Raw genomic sequence first — 19943 nt, 5'->3', positions numbered from 1 at the left:
ACGATTCCCGCTTGCTGCTTTCTGAGTCAACTACTAGTCGTTTTTTTAATGATTCCCTGATGCCAACGGGTCTGGTGTGAGCCGGAAATATATTGTAGATGAGGATAATGATCAATATCTGTGCCATCACAGCCAGAGTGCCCATTCACACACACCCCATGGAGAAAAAAAAACTGTCCCTTCAAGCAAGGAGGAGGGGGGATTAATTGAAAGTGATTGAGAGCATTTCTCCGGTGCCCTTTTTTCACCCAGCGGGTGGCCACTTGTTCGCTGACAGCAATAGAGGGATTGGTTTACAATTGTCTGCCGCTGGCCGACCACTGTGTATATGTGTGTGCGCACATACAAGCGTGGAGGCCTAACAAGGCTGAAATTGATGCCATTTTGGGGGGAGGCGGGGTGGTGGGTGTGTGTGTGTGGAGGGGGGGGAGCCATTTTTGATGGTTGCTGACATTCAGCTGCAGAAATGTTCGCATTGGATGTGGAAAAGGCCAAAGCCAAGGACGAGCAACTGGGAGAAAAAGAACAAAAGACAAAAGGAGAGGCGAGAAGACGAGAGAAATGAAAAGGATAAGAAATAAGTAAGCACATCAAATCATTGCTGTCAAATTTAGTGAAGTAAAAAGCACAATATTTGGAGCAGAGGTATAAAGAAGAATACAATGGAAATACTTTAATAAAAGTACAAGTAATTCAAATAGTCCAGTGCATGAGTAAACATAGTAAGGTTACAGCCGTGTTTTCCCTCCACATATCTACAACATTAAGCACACTCTCTTGTTTTTAGATATCTGAATAAATTACAGTTGTGCTGTAGTCAGCTTCTGCTTTACTCTGTAATAATAACAATATAAAGGAGGCAAGAAAAGGACCCATTAGCACGTTATCACTAAACACTGGTTGTACGACATTCCACAGCTCAATGGTTCTACTGTCCAGTGGATGAAAACCCTCCAGTCTTTAGTTTGTGTTTTCAGAGGCACTTCTCATGCATGAAACACCCCATCAGCTACTACAGGAGACAGGAAACTATTACATGCACGTCATTTTTCTTCACTGTTGGCACACTGTAGTAATCACAGAACCCCCCCCAACCCCCCCCCCCCTCCAGAATCGTCTTCCTCCTGTACAAGCACGGAGGAAAAACTCCCGACAAAATAAATGCTGCGACCACAGCTCCTCAGCTCGTATTTCTTTACCCAGCTCTTCTTTATTTCCCATCATCATTTTCAAGGGGAGACAAATGTTTGTCACATCTACTGTCTGGGTGCACAACAGCTGCTTGGGATTTTGGTTATCTCGGATTTTTTTTTTCCTTTTCTACTTATTTTGCATTGCTCTGGATAAGAGTGCCAGCTAAACGCATACACTGCATTTGTATGTGTCAGCATTTCCCTAAGTCAGATCCCCAGGCTTGTTTCATTTTTTTTTTTATGCAGATTGGAGTTTTACTTCTATAAACAGTACTTGGGAGAAAAATGCTTTATAGACTGAAACCAAGTATGAAAACAAGTCTACCACCGGAGATTTTTACTCAAAGAACCATCACTTATTTGAGTAAAAGGTTGCTTTTTTCCCCTTGCTCTCAGTTACTTAAAGGGGCACTACACCAATTTTACACATGAAGTTGAGTTTACACCTCACAAAGAGTACTACTTAGGCTGTAAAAACAGTTGCCATGTCTTCTGTCTCTCTCTAGGGAGCTTTCTAAAGTCTGAGAAAATGACCCTGATGATGTCTAATGACACACGTTATTGATAGGGATGTTAATTAGGGTTGGGCATCGAGAACCGATTCCTAATCGGAATCGTTTCAAAAATTACGATTCCATCGGAATCGTTTCTTTATTGGAATCGTTTGGAGGATTTGGTTTCAAATCTGATCATAGGTTCCAAATTTAATATGCGCAAGTTTTGGTTTCCGTAGCAGCCAGGCGCTTGTTGTGTTGCAGCCGTGCAACACAGTAAGCGGAGCTCTAGTGTGGCTTTATTTTGAATTGTAAAAGCTGTAAAACTGCAACCCGCCTATGAATCAAAATAAAACTTTCCTCTTATTTGTGAAATAAGCATCTAACCCGTTTCAACTCCACCACTCAAAGAATCGTAATCGAGAATCGATAAGAACCGGAATCGAAAGGAAGAATCGGAATTGGAATCAGAATCGTTAAAATCCAAACGATGCCCATCCCTAATGTTAATGATGAACCGTTTAACCGTGAAACATTTTTCGCATGGTAAAAGAAAAACAGGCTACACAATCTATTTCTTAACTGCTAGTTCTAACTTTGCACTTGCAAGTTGAGTTTTAAGCCGCTCTTTTTTTCCTGCTAAGTTCCTGGCTCTCTGCTGGACAGCGGCCGCAGCGGAGAGCTACGTGACACATGCCACTGTATCGAGGAGGACTGGAGGGTTAAATCGGCCGTCCTACACACAGAGTGTGCCAGGCAGACACACAGCTGACAACCCTTCAGGTGGATGTGGTGGAGACGGGCTCGGACATATTCTCCGGACAGCTGCGGACATATACCGGTCGTGCAGACTTGCAAACGGTTCTGGGAAAGTGGCTGGTGTGGGTACGCGGTCTGTGCTGCCTGCACGATCCGACAAGCACAAGATGTTCATTACGACGATTTACGACACTGCACGATCTGTTCCACGCTTAAAGTATTTAAGTTGGCCTAATACCATATAATAATGAATCGCAAAGGGGAGTGTGGAGGAGACTGAAGGTTTGCAGTGACAGAAAGACTCAGACTTCATTCCACATGTAACCAAAATGGTGTATGTTCATGTAACACGTAACAACTCCTTGTTACGTGTAACCTCCAATTTTGGATTGGCAACCACGTAAACACCTCGTAATGCATAGCGTAAGCTATATTTAAAAACATCACAACATCCCCCTCACTACATGTCACAAAAATAACAATGTCGCCAAGGCGTAGGACACGGACGTCGATATGCGGTTTGGGATCAGTGACAATAAGTCCTTAATTTAAATATCTTTATAAAACAGACATAATGTTTATGAATGACAAAATGTAGCCTACAAAAATATGCCGCCAGTTGTGCTGCCTGGCCGGCGAGTGTTTCAACGTATGCGTGATACAAAGAGTGTAGGGAAACCGTCACGTTTTCCACTACGTATTTATGCGCATATCGGATCGTGCAGGCTGCAGAGATCGCGTACCGACAGCTGCATGTGTTCACGACAATGCACACGCAACACCGTGGCTGCACGACTGGCTCAAGTCTGAGGTTGTCCGCCGACGCCGAGCGCGGAAAGAACGGCCGAGCGTCCTGGCCAGGTCAATAGGGACTCTGTTGCCAGCTTGTCGGTTAACGGTTAATGATCGATTAATAAGGGTCGGCTATTCAGGGAAAAAAAATACTCCCTAGTTATTGAGTTGCATTATGGGAAATGTAGGAACCAGTGTTTCTGGAGCTCGACTGGAGACCACAAGTCAGGATATCTTAGCCACTGCTGCTTCAATGTTGACCTTCTTTTTTAAATCGGTCACTTGGGAGTCCCCCCAACTTTACTGATGTGCAATAACAAATTGCTGGAGTTCCCCTTTAACACAAAAACCTCTTTTAGCTCAGCCCTTTAATTAGTTTATTTCTTTTTTCTTCTTTTTTTTTAAGATTATTTTATTGGGCATTTTTAGGCCTTTATTTGTATAGGACAGCTGAAGACATGAAAGAGCAGAGAGAGGCGGAATGACATGCAGCAAAGGGCCGCAGGGCGGAGTCCAACCTCTGGCTGCTGCGCCTCTATATATGGGCGCGCGCTCTACCAGGTGAGCTACCCAGGCACCCGAAGAGTTTATTTCTACTGCCAAAAAAAAACCTTAGAGAGATGTTAAAATTTCTTCCCATCCCATTTAGCTTTTCATTAACTGTAATGTTCAGTAGAAGTTGGTCACATTATTGCTTTAGTCACTTGCTGCAGTTGCCCATTAAACTACATGAAAGACTCAATTATCTCATTGGTTCCAAATAAGGATAAGGACCACTGTTTGCCAGACAAAAAACTCACAAGTGCCGTTCTCATACAAGTAATGCCTAACGGTTTGAAGATGAGCTCAAGGATCAAATGTCAAATGTATTTGCCTGTGCAGAAATAACACATTGGTGATTGCCTGTTGCCAATCTGGCTCAACAGTCTGCTGTGGCCTACATCATGTTTCCTTCAACAAGTTGCTTCCTCTGTCAGCAACAAGTTTGACTAACAAGCTACATGCTAATAATAGGAAACATAAGGAGGGGGGGGGGGGTGGATTGTATAGAAAGGCCAAGCTGCTTAACTTAAAAAAATAAATATTCAAGGAATAGGAGTGGGGTGTTATTTGCAGAACTGAAAAAAAGAGTTTATGTGCAAAATGTTTGACATTACATTGAAATAAGAAGTTTCTAGATATTATCCATCTGGTCATTTTTTTCCCAGCAGTTTCAGCATCAATTTCCACACCACCGATCTGCCATCCATCCATTTCTTTATCACCTTTCCACGTCTCCTTCCCTTTATACCTGAACCCATCTCTCTTCTCACTGTTGTGTTAGTCACCTTACTCCTTTTTCTTTCCTTCTACCTTTTTTCCCCTGTTTCTGCCAAGCTTGGCTTCATTAAAACACTAATGACTCCCATTATTGGAGCCACAGATCGATGTGGTTGGCGTTCACTTGAGCCTCTGCTAATAAGGTGTGATTAGTGTTGGTTTAATTCACTGAACCTCTGTGTATGTTTGTATGTGTGTGTCCTGCCATTACTCTGATCTTTTATTGATTTGCTGTTTGGCCAGCAGATGCCCAGATGGACTCCCTCCAAGGATGTCTGCCTCTCAAACAGACTATTTCAGAATCACAGGTAGTCTCGGTGGCAACTATAAAAACTGTAAACAGATAACAGATAGTTCAAAAACTATATTTTGTGTCATCCCCTGTCATCTCCATTTCTCTCTTTGTTTGTGTCTGTTTCTCTATATTCCAGTCCGTGTCTATGTTTTGCATTATCCCCACCAGTCTGCCTGTGGTTTCTGAAGTGTCTGGGAAGGCATGGTAGCCTGGACCTCCATGGCTGAAGCATCCCAAAGGTTATGAGGATGTCGACACAGCAAATCGCAGTTTGATGGTAATCCCATATGCTCCCAGCTGACCGGGACAGTCCACTCAGAGTATATATATTCTTAATAATTCTTTGTTTTTAACCTTGTTAAAGATGGCCCAGATGGTTGGATTTTGGCACATAAAACGTATCTGTCAGGGTGTGTTCAACTCCACTGGGAATATATCCCATCTTTATTGAGATATGAAAGGACCTATATCGGGATCAAAGATTTTGGCCATATCAGCCCATTGCTTAGCCTATTTGAAAGTGCAACCAGTTCAAATCTTCACACTTTTTTTTTTCTCTTTATATGTGATTTACACTGTAATTTAATGGTTGCACTTAAAAGTCAGACTTAACTGCTGTATTTCTACAGCAACATACTGAGAAATCACAGTTATTTCAGGCAAAGTTGGTGTAAAAGTAGTTCAACTTATAGCCAGTAATTCAATGTAAATGTACAGTCCAATATTTCACCATGTTGTGATTTGTCAAATATCAAAGTATACACTCTAACATTTATGTTGCTGAAAAGTACATAATCCACTTTAAAAAGGGGAGTTTATTCTTGAATAGTTACTGTCATAGCTACTTTTTAACGTGGCTTATTAAATTGTGTGTATAAGAAAATAAGATTGCATCCAAATGAATAAGTGTGGAGCTTCCTGGCTTTGAGCAGAAGTACCTACTTTCTCTGTTTGATGTTATCTCTTACAGACGGGCCTCTGAGGATTCCCCTCGGAGGGCTGCGGATGATATTGTTCTCTGTGGTTTGCATCTGCTGGTTTGATAATCCAGTGATTTCGCCGTCAGAGGGGGATTCTGGGAGCGCAAACACGCAACAACACACAAACTCCTGGACTGTGACGGCAGCCATTGTTCCTCCCAAACAATGTCTTCACTTTGATGTCTGTGATGCTTGGCTGGCCGAGGGGAGTTTTTTCAATCTGCTTTCGCACCCAGTTCCCTCTCTTTTCTCTTCAGCCTGCACTGCTGAGGAACCCATAAACTAAAAAAAAAAAATATATGTTATAAACAACTTTTATTCTCCACGTACAGTATATTATTATTTCATTTTATATCAAATTAATTTGTGGATTTTCTGATATAACTTTGTTTTTTACTAATTATTATGAATTAATTGCATAGACACATGCAGCACCAAGTTCATATTTGTATGGTTAATGTGAAAGATTTGAAGGGGAAACAACTGCATCATTTTTAATTCATAAAAACTGAACTGACTTAGACGCAATAAGTCTGGCGAGCCGATGAATTTTGGTGCTACATTTGTATCAATAAATCAAATTTGAAATATTGAATCTATTTATTTTTTCAAAATCCACAAACTTTCAGGCATTTTCAAAACTCCGGGACTATTAAAGTAAATTATAGCTTGAATACTAAAAAGGCTTTTTGAAGGAAAAGGCTACATTTTGAAACAATACAACAGTCAGTAAAAGGCTGCAAAAAAAACTAGAATTATCTAATAAGTCACACTTATACTGTATGTATGTGTGTATATATGCATTCTAATAAATAAATAAAATTGCCATTGATCTTATCTGTTGCACTCATATCACTGTATGTATGATGTGGCATATTGTGTGTTGTTTCTCACACAACAGACTGTTTTCTGTGTCCCTAAAATGCCATTAAAAGCCCCTTCAAAGGGTTAAGTCTAAAAAAGGGGCTTTGTCATTGTCTTGCTGCGGGGGCAACATGCTGGTTGAAGTCTTGATTGGCAGGTTCAATCCTCCAATGTGCTTTGGCACAAAAGGTGACAAGCAGAAAGGAAATTGGCTTTTGTCCCTGCCTCTCGGCTACTTAACCTGTGCCAGATTTCTCATTTATTAAAACTTAAAACTGTCCTGAAACTGACACAAACAAGCATACGCAAAATAAATACTGCGACATGGTTCATTGCCTTGGTCAGGTTTTAAATGTGTCTGTGAGCACTCCTTTTTATTGACATTTTTGGTGGGGTTTTAGAGTCGCTTTTTAAGTAGATTAGAATTCTTCCATTTGCTGCATTCATTGTTTCAATTTTTAGATACGAGTTAAATACATCTGCAGTACTTTTTAACTTTTAAGTCTCAGTACTCATGGAAGTTTAATATTGTTGCAAACGCTACCTTATCGTTTTTGTTTTCCTATTACTTTTTAATCATCTTTTATTATATTAATTTTCTGCTATGAATTGCCCTGCAGTTTTTTTTTTAAATTGGTTGCATTATTTTTATTGTTGAGAATTTGAGTTTAGTTTCATTTGACTCTTTAAATCCTATTGATGTGCCTTTTTATATTGTCTTTTACATTGCTCCTTAATGTATTTTACGTCTTGTGCAAATCACATGAATTCCCTTGCTGTTGAAAAGTGCTGTACAAATAAACGTTATTTTATGCCCTTAGTTTTATTTCGTAGCAACATTTGTGCACCCAGCAACAACAAGAAAAATCCAGACAATTTAGGAGATTTTTTTTTTTTAAGTGCCCATCAAAAAAGACAATGAGAGATAAAACGTCCACACAAATAAAACTTGGAAATGAAATCCCGCCAGAGGTGGATGCCCTGCGTTCCTCGGTGCTTGGCCTGTCCTGACTCTAAGCCAGTAGTTTTCTGCCCCCTTCTGGCAACTGTGGAGTGACCAGCTGATACAGTTGTGATAGACAAGAAATAAGAGCTTGTAATATAGGGGTGATGTCTTTTATCCAGCCACACAAGGCCAACAACCACCAATGCACACAGATTATTACATTTCCACAAAGGTATACAGATTCATGAGCACTTTATAATACAATGGATCCAAACCATCTAAAAAATAAAAAAAGGGAATTTCTCTCAACAACCCTAGAAATACATCCTAATATGAAGTATACATGAACAATAAAACGCCATATTCCTTCTTATTTGTCATACCGTTCTGCCAAGCTCAACATGATAAACTATTTAACCCTTTCCTAGCTTGCCTACCCAACTTTAAGCCTTACCAGTACAAGAATGAAGACACACACACACACACACACACACACACACACACACACACACACACACACACACACACACACACAACTAGGACTGTTTAGCAGAATGCCGAGTGCGATACAGTCCGGTAAAGATGCCACACGCAAAAAAAAAGTGAAACATTAGGTGTAGCATCATAATAAGAACCAAATCAGCCATTTCCCCCTCTGTCACCTCTGTTACTCCTCTGTTACTCTGGGAACCAACAAGGTAGTAGACTCTCCAACTACACCTCCCTCTCTCTCAGTCACTCCCTCCCTCTCTCTCGTCTCGACTCCATAACTTGTCACATTCCCCGTTCATTTCCATGACAGATGCTGACTTTGCCCCTCTGCCTTTCTCTGCCTCCCTCTCCATCTCTCTCGCTGTATTTCTCCCATTTATCTCTTCCATTTTTTCATCTTTTCTTTCGCCTGCTTCCTCACTTCTCTCAGTCCTTCTCTTGGGCTCTCTCTCTCCCTCTGCCCATTTCCCATCCTCCTTCTTCTCTACTTTTATTCTTTTGTCATTCCTTTCATTACCTTTCCCTGTATCCCCCCCCCCCTGTCTTGACCCCCATATCTCCTCACACTCCCCATTAATTTCCATAAAAGAGATGCTGACTTTGCACTCATTCAGTGTTGGGTGCTGAGGGTGGTGTGTGTGTGTGTGTGTGTGTGTGTGTGTGTGTGTGTGTGTGTGTGTGTGTGTGTGTGTGTGTGTGTGTGTGTGTGTGTGTGTGTGTGTGTGTGTGTGTGTGTGTGTGTGTGTGTGTGTGTATTTTAACTGGTGGATTTTTACAGGAGGAGACTCACAGGCCAAACTTGTATTGTGAATGATGGCTTCCTATTAAAGGAAGACTGTTATCATGATGGAAAGAGACAAACAGAGAGAGGTTGGGAGGAAAAGTAAGAGGTAATGAAGGCCATGAGAGAAGAGAGAGAGAGAGAGAGAGAGAGAGAGAGAGAAATAAAAAGAAAGGCGAGAGAAAGGTGAAGAAAGGAGGAAAGTGAGAGAACGAAGAAAGATAATAAAAGAGATGATGAAGAAAATAAATACAACAAGGGCTGGGGATGGAGAGCAGATAAAATAAAGAGAGAAAAGGGAGGAAAAGAGAGGGGCAGGTGGAGAATATTAGAGTGGCAGATGATGGAGAGGTGGAGATTGTGAGACAAAAGATGACAAAGGGAGAACAAAAAGAGAGAAAATGAGCTAGGTTGTTGTCCTTGTCAGGGCCCAAATAGAAACAGATGAAGAAGAAAAGAGATAGAAAGGCCACTGAGTTGTAACACACAACAGATTGGATCTGAACCTCTGCCGATCCAAGGATGCTTCAATAACATGTGGAGAGAAGTAGGGGAGAGGAGGAGTGGAGTTTTCTTTTGTTGCTATAACAAGGTCTGGAGACAACTACAGCTACAAAGAATACAAAGAAAAAGAACCGTCATTTTTGGAGGAAAAGATCCTTTTAATCTGCCTGTTAGTGCACAGACTGAAGTTTGACTGAAGTCCCCCATGCAGTACTGCTACACATAGTGTGTGTACTGGGGGTTGATATAACATTACTGCAGTACACCTCCCCTCAATAGCTCTGGGTGTAGTAGTTACAATGCTGTAAATCAATAAGCAGGACTAATGGCAATACTGAAATTTGATATGATTTTTGCATGAATGTGATGAAATACTTTGATTTGCCATTTCATTTTCTGCATTAGCCACACAAAACAAATGTGTGGCAGCTTGGAGTCACTATGGAGACTTAACTGGAGTGTGCTGCTCTGAAGGAGACACCTTCAGGCCTCGGACTTCTCGGATTAATCGTTTGGTTTATAAAATGTCAGAAAACAAGAGAGAATTGGACACCTGCAAGGCGATGCCTTACATTGCTTGTTGTTTGAACAAAGCCCAAAAAATTAATTACATGTGTTGTCCTATAAGAAAATGAAAAGCAGCACATTCGAAAGGCTGGAACCACTGATTTTTAGGCCTTTATGCTTTGAAAATGCAAAAATGAATTAAAAAAATAATAGTTTGCGTTGTTTCCAATTTTCATCTGTTTACAAGTCAGGTTCAACCTTGCGTGTATTTTTTTACTAGATCTGACTGGGTCCTCACAGCCGGGCGGTGGCCCAGCGACGGACGGGTCATACTGTTTTTGTTGTTGCGGCGTGCAAGCAGGAGGGTAAACAAATCCAGTTTTAATAAGGGCTTGTAGCTCATAATCCTCAGTCGCCAGCAGGTGAGGGCCAACATATGGGGCGAGACCACGACGAACGGACAGCACGAACACACACGCACACAGCCATACACACACACGCACACAGCCGCACACACACCCACACACACACTCACACACACACACAGCAGCTGTCACTTGTTTTCCGAGGCAAGACCGATCCAACAGGAACACCGTGGGTCTTGGGGAGCTTCGCCAAGAGAGGAAGGAAGGGAAAAGGGGGGGTTGGGAGGGTCCTGTATATTAATGCAAATGACAGAAGGTGAAGAAGGAAAGGATTTTACTTTTTCCAATTCAAGTCCATTTGTTTCCTGCCACCATTACATTTTCTAATACAAGCTGATATTTTACACTAAAGTACTCCATGGCTATTATAATTGGACATGAAGTGAAGTAATAGTACAATATTCTACTGTGTGGGAGTGCACAGTGCGTTTTAGTTTGACTAATTTACCACTTTGCTGTTTTGTAAGCATAATGCGTTTGACTAGTGGGACTTGTTCATGGTTACTTTGCCCTAGTGTGCTTTATGGCGATAAAATGCTCTCAGCTATGAGAAAAAAAAAAAAAAAAAAAAAATCAATTTCCCCCCTGACCGATTTGGTTACACAGAGCATGAACACAGTCTAGCTGGCTGTTGTCTTGGTTTTAGCTAACAAACATACTTCTTTTTTTTTTTTTTTGCTGTTCTTGTGGCTTATTCCATACAATCCAGAGAGGTTTTCATAAATCATAAAGGTTGTTTACACAGCCCATAGAGGTTCAATCTTTCTTAGTTTAAACAAGAAAAACAAGCCAAAACTGAGGTTTTAATGATTTTATGTCACACAGTGTGCGTTTGTCCTCTCCTCCACTGTAACAGAAAATGGCTACAGGAGCCATGCCGTCTGGTTTACATCTCTGCTTTCTCTATCCTTTTCTTGCTTTCTCATACTGTCTGTCATCACTTCCTTTTTTTCTCCTCCCCAGTTTGTTTCTTCCCTGTTTTTGGTCGACTCTCTACAGTATCTCCGTCTGCCTTCTCTTTGTCTGCCTCTCCTCTCCTCCATCGCGACCCATTCCTGCTCCTTATGAACTGTGAAAAATGATTGTCTGCAGGATGAAGTGGACAGAATTCGCCGGCGTAATGGCCTGACAAAATGAATCGCGGCCATCCTCGCCATTCATCACCGCTCCGAGGCGACTGCGGTTAAGATCTGTGAAGGTGCTGGCTTATTGATTACTAGTTGTAACTACAAAGTGTCTGATTCAGTGTTTGTAGCATGGCAGGGTGGGGGTTTGGGGAAGGTGGTTGGTGGTGGGTGGAAGGGAATGCAGGCGGCTGTAGCGCTCTCAGAAATCCTCTTTTGATAGATTTTAAATAGTGAAATATTGATTTCCATCCGGTCCAAGGCCTGGCCGAGCAGGCCGCAGCCATTTGTCGGAGGTATAACGGCGGACACCCAGTTCGGCTGGCCACCATCAGTCATTCTGACACACGGAAAAATGAGAAAGGAAGGAAGAAAGGGGGGGGGAAAAAGAGAGGAGGTAGGTATAGAGAAAGAGAAATAAATCAGCAGTTCAACACTTTACCTTCATATAATTCGGGATGAATCTCTCTGTTATATGGGAACACATCCTGGTTAAAGCACAAACTGGATTACATCACTTATGAATATTCTGGATGTTGTTTAAAGCGCTGACTTTTAAATAATTAGAATAACAACAACGCCGACAAAAATACAGCGCACGATAACATCCACACTAGGGCTGCACAACTGTATCGAAATCGCAATATGGACTAGTGCAATATCTAAAACACAAGAGGGGGGAGCAATATTTGTTAAAAGGCTAAATGTGTGTCAAAGCATTCTGAATGAAGTATTGTGGTGCTGGAGAGATGTCCCAGCCTACAAATCCTATCCTACAGACTAAAGAAAAATTCTCTTTGGTACAGATCCTCGCAAAAATCACATTATGATCATTTGAATTTTAATATTTTTCAATGAAAATGAGAATAATGATAGAAAAATGAACATCCCCTCCAATATCGTGAATCATATCGCAATCACAATATCAGTCAAGATAATCGCAATTAGATATTTTCCTCATATCGTGCAGCGTTAATGCACACCTTCCAAACTTTCCTCATGATCTTGTATTTGGTGAGAGTACTGGGAGTGTGGAGCGACTGTACGAGCTGGATAATGACCTACTAAAAAAAAGGTGATTATTGCTCTAACTTGTTGTCCACAGAGGCAACAAAAATGCAGGCAGGTAGCATTAATCTAAATTAAAGACATTGGAGAACGCTTTTCTGCTGATTCACACTCGTTTAAGGCCGCGTGTTGTTCTGCTGATAAGCTTGAATTAATGGTAGTTTTTAATGCTGCGCTACAAGAGGGAGGTCTCACACATGCAGAGAGATAATTATGATTACAACTGCATGAAAAGGGACAAATCCAGATGTGGAAACACTACAGATTTTTGGACTTTTGCACCACAAACTCAACATTTTCCTAATCAGAATACAGTCACGTACTCGGAAGGAAGGCACCATATATACATGTGTGTGGAAAGCAGAAAATATGCTTGAGCTCAATAAACAAGTACAAATATTGTATCATGGAGGAATAGGCAGACGGATACGATACACAGTGGGGTTCAACGTTAAGGTTCACGCCCGGTCGGGCAAGTGGAAAAGTTGGCCCCTGTTCAAATAGTTTTTTTATAAGTGGTTATCAAATAACGACAGAGACTCAAGTAAAATGTTATATTGGGTTGTTTCATCAACATCCTCAAGACACACTACATCCTCTACTGCACTACTTACATGATGCATATTCTGAAATTCATTTGTAAAAAACTAAAACACTGCAAAACAGCAGCAACTACTTGATGGGTACCTAAATGAGAAGGGTCAAGGTAGGGCTGCACTCACTGAATAATTTATCGAAATCGCAATATGAACTAGTTCAATATCCAAATCGCAGGGGGGCGCAATATTTGATAAAAGGCTAAATATATGTCAAACCATTTTAAAATAAAGTATTGTGGTGCTGCAGAGACTCCCGGCCTACAAATTGTATCCTACAGACTAAAGAAAAAAAAAATCTTTCTTTGGAACAGATCCTCACAAAAACAAACCCCCCAAAAAAAAAAATCAGATCATCAATCATTTATATTTATCAATGAAAATGAGAATAATGATACAAAAATGATCATTCCCTCAAATATCGTGAATCATATCGCCATCGCAATATCAGTCAAAATAATCACAATTATATTTTTATATATTATATTTCGTGCAGCCCTAGGTCAAGGGCTGAACTGAGGTATTATGGGTACTTTTCTGGATTTCATCATTTTTGAAATAAAAAAAAAAAAGACAAAATACTAGAATTAGTTAATGCATATGTACATTGGCCCACTTGTGTGATGTGAATGGGAAAACTTTTTTTTTTTTTTTTTACCTTTTATTAAATCTTGGATAAACTTACTGTACTGTACATTACATGTATTCTTATGCTGATAGCATCGCAGTGGGAACACTTGTTCCATTTCATATTTTATTGTTGTTTTGCACATAAAGGGTTACGTGTTGACTATCGTCATCTTATGTTTTTTACCATTTCTTTTATGTCTCTACCTAGTTACTGTATGTTTTATGTGATCTTACCAAAGATCAGCTATGTTGGAATGGCAATAAAGCATTGAATCTTACTGAAAACTTACTGAAAACATATTAGACCAAAATATGAATCAGAGTGGAGGCAACAGTATATTCTAAATATACAGTACAGGCCAAAAGTTTGGACACACCTTCTCATTCAATGTGTTTCTTTATTTTCATAACTATTTACATTGTAGATTCTCACTGAAGGCATCAAAACTATGAATGAACACATATGGAATTATGTACTTAACAAAAAAGTGTGAAATAACTGAAAACATGTCTTATATTTTAGATTCTTCAAAGTAGCCACCCTTTGCTTTTTTTGATAGCGCTGCAAACCCTTGGTGTTCTCTCAATGAGCTTCATGAGGTAGTCACCTGAAATGGTTTTACCTTCACAGGTGTGCTTTGTCAGGGTTAATTAGTGGATTTTTTCCCCTTATTAATAAAAAAGCAAAGGGTGGCTACTTTGAAGAATCTCAAATATAAGACATGTTTTCAGTTATTTCACACTTTTTTGTTAAGTACATAATTCCATATGTGTTCATTCATAGTTTTGATGCCTTCAGTGAGAATCTACAATGTAAATAAAAAGGAAACGCATTGAATGAGAAGGTGTGTCCAAACTTTTGGCCTGTACTGTATATTATAGTATTTTAAAATATTCAAACATGAATGTATTTTCACATGATATCATATTCTGTATTTTTACCAACAAAGAAATGCTTTTGCTTATTTAAAGAAAACCTTTGTGCTATCGAGGAAATTCAGTTCATTCCAATTTTGCAATTCAATCATACATCATAATTTAGTCCAAAAAAAACCTGCCGAGTGTAATGCAATGTTTTGGTCCTGAGAAAAAAAATGGAATTAGGTCGAGAGCAGGTGGTGACTGCCACCCACGCACCCTCCACATGTAACACACACACACATAAACACAACACACACACACACACGCAGCACAGAGGAAGCTCAGTCCTGGTGGGAGGTCTGAGGTCTGGCCCTCCACATTCCACAGACAAGTGTCTAGCACCTGCTAGGCCTCAGTCAGCCTTTACTGGCCAACAGATTAGGACGGGCGGACACACTCCAAATCTGTTTACTTTACAGTCTGTCTATTTGGGTGTGTGAGAGAGAGAGAGAAAGAAAGAGAAAGAGAAAGAGAAAGAGAAAGACAGAGATAGAGTGAGACGATCCAAATCCATTTTCAAGTTATTACTGTATGTGACAAAAAAAAAAGGTCAGACTTTTACAGTGTGTGCAAACAGCTCTAATATGGTTTTCATTGTACCAAAAAAAGGCTGAAAAACAAACACTGACATTAAAAAAAAACAACATAACACAATACAAATGCCTCAAGAAAAAAGGCTAACAAAATGACACTTTGTCTGTCTGTTAGAGCTCTATACATTTTTTGGGGGCATTAAAGACTCACCAAGATTGGATATCAAACACTGCACGCACACAGTACTGCACAAACAGTAGACATGCACACACACCTTCAGCAGCCCATGTCTGACAGGTGCACATGTCAGTGGTTAGTTCAACCTGGATCAGAGCATTTGGTCTCACTCTGTAGCAGACAGGCCCCTAGGGAGTGTGTGTGTGTGTCTGTGTGTCTGTGTGTGTGTGTGTGTGTGTGTGTGTGTGTGTGTGTGTGTGTGTGTGTGTGTGTGTGTGTGTAACCCAAGGGCCCGATGCTCAGTACCCAGACACTACCCATATTGTTTTCTTCAGTGGAGCTAGAAAAAGGGAAGCTGATTTACAGAGCTGTCTGGCACTGGAGCACACGGATGCATGACTGACTCGGCCTAATGGAGTTTTCAGCTTTGGATTTACACTTCTCCGTCTCTGAGAGGAGCATAAGCACAATCGGGCTTCTGCACGTCTCTGTGGCAGCTATGTTAGCGCCGTGATCTCGTCCTGCAATTGTTACTAACCTTTTGCTTCATTGCCAGTCCCACCTCAGCGCCTCCTTCCTCATGCCATGTTTTGAGCGTGTCAGAGGTTACGGATTCCCAGACTGGACATTTTCTTTTTTTATTATTTTTGCGGTAATAAATGCCCCTGAGTCAGACTTTATCTTCGTTTTCCACCAAATTTCTTTTACATAATTGCGCCCTTACAATTGTACATATTTAACAAAATGCACGCTAACGCATACAAAAAGCTATGATGCCTTGATCTAAAATCAATTAATGATTCAAATTTGACTAAACTCAGGATTTTACGAAATACAACAAAGAGCACGTACAGTAGCCTACATCTACTGTATACTTTCAATTTACACGTGTACATTGAGGTTAAAAAGCTTCATAATTTTCAAACTTATTTACGCTTATTGTGTGGATGCAAACCATGAAAAGCCCAAACCTAAAAATATTTAATTTTCTGTCATAGAAGACTAAAACAACCTCCAAATTTACACATTTGAAAAGCTGGAGCAAGCGTTGGCATTTGTTTGTTTTTGTAAATGGCATAAACAATCATCCAAATTGTTTGCAGATTACTGACTAATTGCTCTAATATTAGGTTTTCCAGGGGGGAAAAAAACTAAAAAAAAGAAGCATATCACAGCATGTTACTAACATTTATGATGAACAATGTTTTAGCTTCCTCCGAAAAAAAGAAGAGCAGAGGTTATAAAGTGTTCACAAATCTGTCAAAAAGAAGAGGTTTCACACTTGTCTTTCCTCAGCACGTCGTGGGCAAACCACAGCCCTCTTCTGAATGAACCGTCATTACGCTGGGACCCAGACCCCCACAGCTGATCATGCTGGGAATCCAACATTAACGTGTTAACGGGACCTAAATCGCTTTTTGTCTGTGTCGGATTGCTGGACTGCCATCAGGGCAGGACTGTGTAAGTGCGTGCAGCTGCCCACAAACGCTGGCTTCAACAAATTACCCATTTCACAGCTCACAAAGCATTAAGCATCCAAACTATGTGAACAAATCCATTCCTGTGCTTTTGGAAGGAAACCAACTCACATGTGAATGTAATATTTCTATCAGCAGACCTGATGCTACGGGTCCAGTTCTTTATTTTGGTCTTAAGATTGTTGGCAGCTATTTAAATAATACTGTATGTCATTATGATGTCTGTCTGTATGATGATGGGTGAGAAAAGGGTGTTTTTGCTGTTTGCTACAAATATGTTTTTCAAAGTTTCGGTTTGCATTTGCACTTTTTATTTGAAACAAACTACCATTCGAAGGTTGTACCCTTTGCTTGTCACTCAAGTGAGGCAGCGGACGGCACCGTGAATAAATGGACCGTGGTCAGACCGGAACTTTACTCCTGCTGAGGCAGAGGCCAGGTGGGACAGGAAAGAGTTAAGGGTTAGGGTTGTAAGCATACACTGGGCGAGCGGACTTCTCAAGTAAGTCTCCAGTCTTGGCTATAAAGTCCAAAGTCAAGACCAACAAGTAGGGCAGTGCGATATGGCCAAATCAAATATCACGATATTTTTGACCAAATAGCTCGATATCGATACCGCAACGATATTGTAGTGTTGACTATTGGTGCTTTCACAAAATATTTACACAATGAAATGTTTGATAAATAATCATCAGTAATGTGGATATAATGACTAAGTGGGTAAAGGCAAATAATAGAACAGTTACAACAGTCTGGTAAATTGAGAAAATGACATCACTTTACTGTAATCCAGCCTTTAAAACCAGGAAAAGACAACACTTATGCCATATTACCAAATTACGATATCCCAAATCTAAGACAATATGTAGTCTCATATCACGATATCGATATAATATCGATATATTGCCCATCTCTACCAACAAGTCCCAAGTCTAGTCCAAGTTCCATCTTTGATTCGAACGTCCCATTCTGACACTTTGAACTAGGGCTGGGTGAGATGGAGAAAATCAAATATCACAATATTCTTGAACAAATACCTCGATGTCGATATTTCGACGATATTGTAGGGTGCTGGTGCTTTCACAATGAGATTTTAAATAAATAATAATCAGTAATGTCGATATAATGGCTGAGTGGGTAAAAGCAAATTAAGTTCAGAAAATGACATCACTTTCCTGTGATGCAGCCTTCACAACCAGGAAAGGACAACACTTATGCCATATTAGGATATTACGGTATCCAAAATCTAAGACCATATCTAGTCTCATATCACGATATCAATATAATACGGATATATTGTCCAGCTCTACTTTGAATGTTGAATTACAACATTCAGTCACAACCACACTATAACGAATATGCTAAAGGGAGTTTTGGTTCCAAATTAAGTGCCTGGGTTTAATCCTGTGGCTATTTATTTGGTCATGAAAGGCCCAAAAAGTAAAGAAACGAATCGGAAATCTACCTTGTATCTGCAGGAAAAGCCCAACCATTCAGTGAGTGAGGTGAGTGAGTAGACTCAAGGACCAGCCCTGGACTGTGTGAGAGCAGACCATCAGCATGGGCTCTGATCCAGACTTGCTTTATTATCTCCTCATTTTGGAGCGACTGTCAGGGGACCTTGAAGCATTTATGCCAAAAAGAACTGTAATAGCTCCCATTGTAACAGTGTCGGTCCAGCATCAACTGTTGGCAGTGGCTAATGAATGCTATATAAACTGGAAAACTGAGTTCCTTAATCCACTTACACATTTCTTTAGATTCTATGGTGCAGTAAGCCTATTAGGCCATAGAGCTGTGGCCAATCGTGCAATAAGTGTTGAAAGTAACAGCGGTGGGAGACTGAGGAGAAAGGAACAACTGTGGCACAACTGTCGTCTGAAAGTATGTAACGTGTGATCAAATCATGCAGAATACAAGCCGCAAAAAAGAAAGAAAAACTTGAGAAAGAAATCAAACTGATTTCTTCATTGCCCATAGCCATATAGCAGTAAGCTCGGATTTGTCTTGAGGGATCTTTCTACAACATTTATTGAGAAAAAAAAACAAAAAACGAGAGACCAAGGGAGACAGAAAGAGACTGAGAAGGATCAAGGTCTCTCCCTATAATTACAAAGATAGCACGGTCGCACTCTCTCCCCAGCGGAGCCGGCGAGGCGTCACTCCCCGTCCCTTCATATTGTATAAAGACTGTTCTATCAGCCCAGGAACGGCATCATTGCTTGTAAATTAATTTGGGGTTCCTGTCAGTCGGGGCCTTCTCCTCTCTTATCTGGCGGTGTAATATGGGAAGCTGAGAGGCTAGGGAGATACTGCTGAGAGCGCTGGAGGAGCGGAGGGGAGGGTAGAGGGGACGGGGAGGGGGAGGGGGGCGGTGGAACTGAGTATTAAAGAGAAGAGAGATAGATAGGAGGAAAGAGAGAGGCAGGGACAAAACAAGAGAGGCGAGTGAGAGAAGCGAAGGAGCCCCTGCTGGATGTCAAGGAGCAGATTCAAGGAAGTACCTGACTCAGTGATAAGTGAATATGGTCTGGTATCCTATTTTACACACACACACACACACACACACACACACACACACACACACACACACACACACACACACACACACACACACACACACACACACACACACACACACACACACACACACACACACACACACACACACACACACACACACACACACACACACACACACACACACTCTAAGCTAAGCTATTTGTCATCCAGACTGGACTCTACACCGAGAGGCCTTCACCTATCAGCACTATTTGTCCCCGTGTCACAGCAGCCCGCAGATAAATCTTCTCCTGAGGATCCTTGTTTAAATCCACCCCCTATTACCAAAGGTCCAGCCCTCTCATATCCACATCTGCTCAACACACACACACACACACACACACACACACACACACACACACACACACACACACACACACACACACACACACACACACACACACACACACACACACACACACACACACACACACACACACACACACACACACACACACACACACACACACCTCTGACCCCTTCAGTTGTTTCTAATTAACC

The 19943-nt window shown here is 40.8% G+C and overlaps 1 protein-coding gene across 2 annotated transcripts in view; it reads right to left on the bottom strand.

Annotated features, from left to right (window-relative positions):
* c24h8orf74 (chromosome 24 C8orf74 homolog) overlaps window positions 1-19943 on the bottom strand; it is a 137892-nt gene that overhangs the window by 103234 nt on the left and 14715 nt on the right. The window contains exon 6 of one of the 2 annotated variants that reach the window (XM_039792897.1): window positions 11799-11816. The exons of the other annotated variant lie outside the window; for it this stretch is intronic. The gene's annotated coding sequence lies outside the window, so the exon portion shown is untranslated. Of the gene's footprint in view, window positions 1-11798; window positions 11817-19943 lie in introns of those variants that run through there. 2 annotated transcript variants of the gene reach the window in all.

The sequence above is a fragment of the Perca fluviatilis genome, chromosome 24, assembly GCF_010015445.1.
Source record: "Perca fluviatilis chromosome 24, GENO_Pfluv_1.0, whole genome shotgun sequence".
Lineage (NCBI taxonomy): Eukaryota > Metazoa > Chordata > Actinopteri > Perciformes > Percidae > Perca > Perca fluviatilis.
The sequence above is the reverse complement of the archived record's forward strand: the minus strand, read 5'-3'. Positions and strand labels throughout refer to the sequence as shown.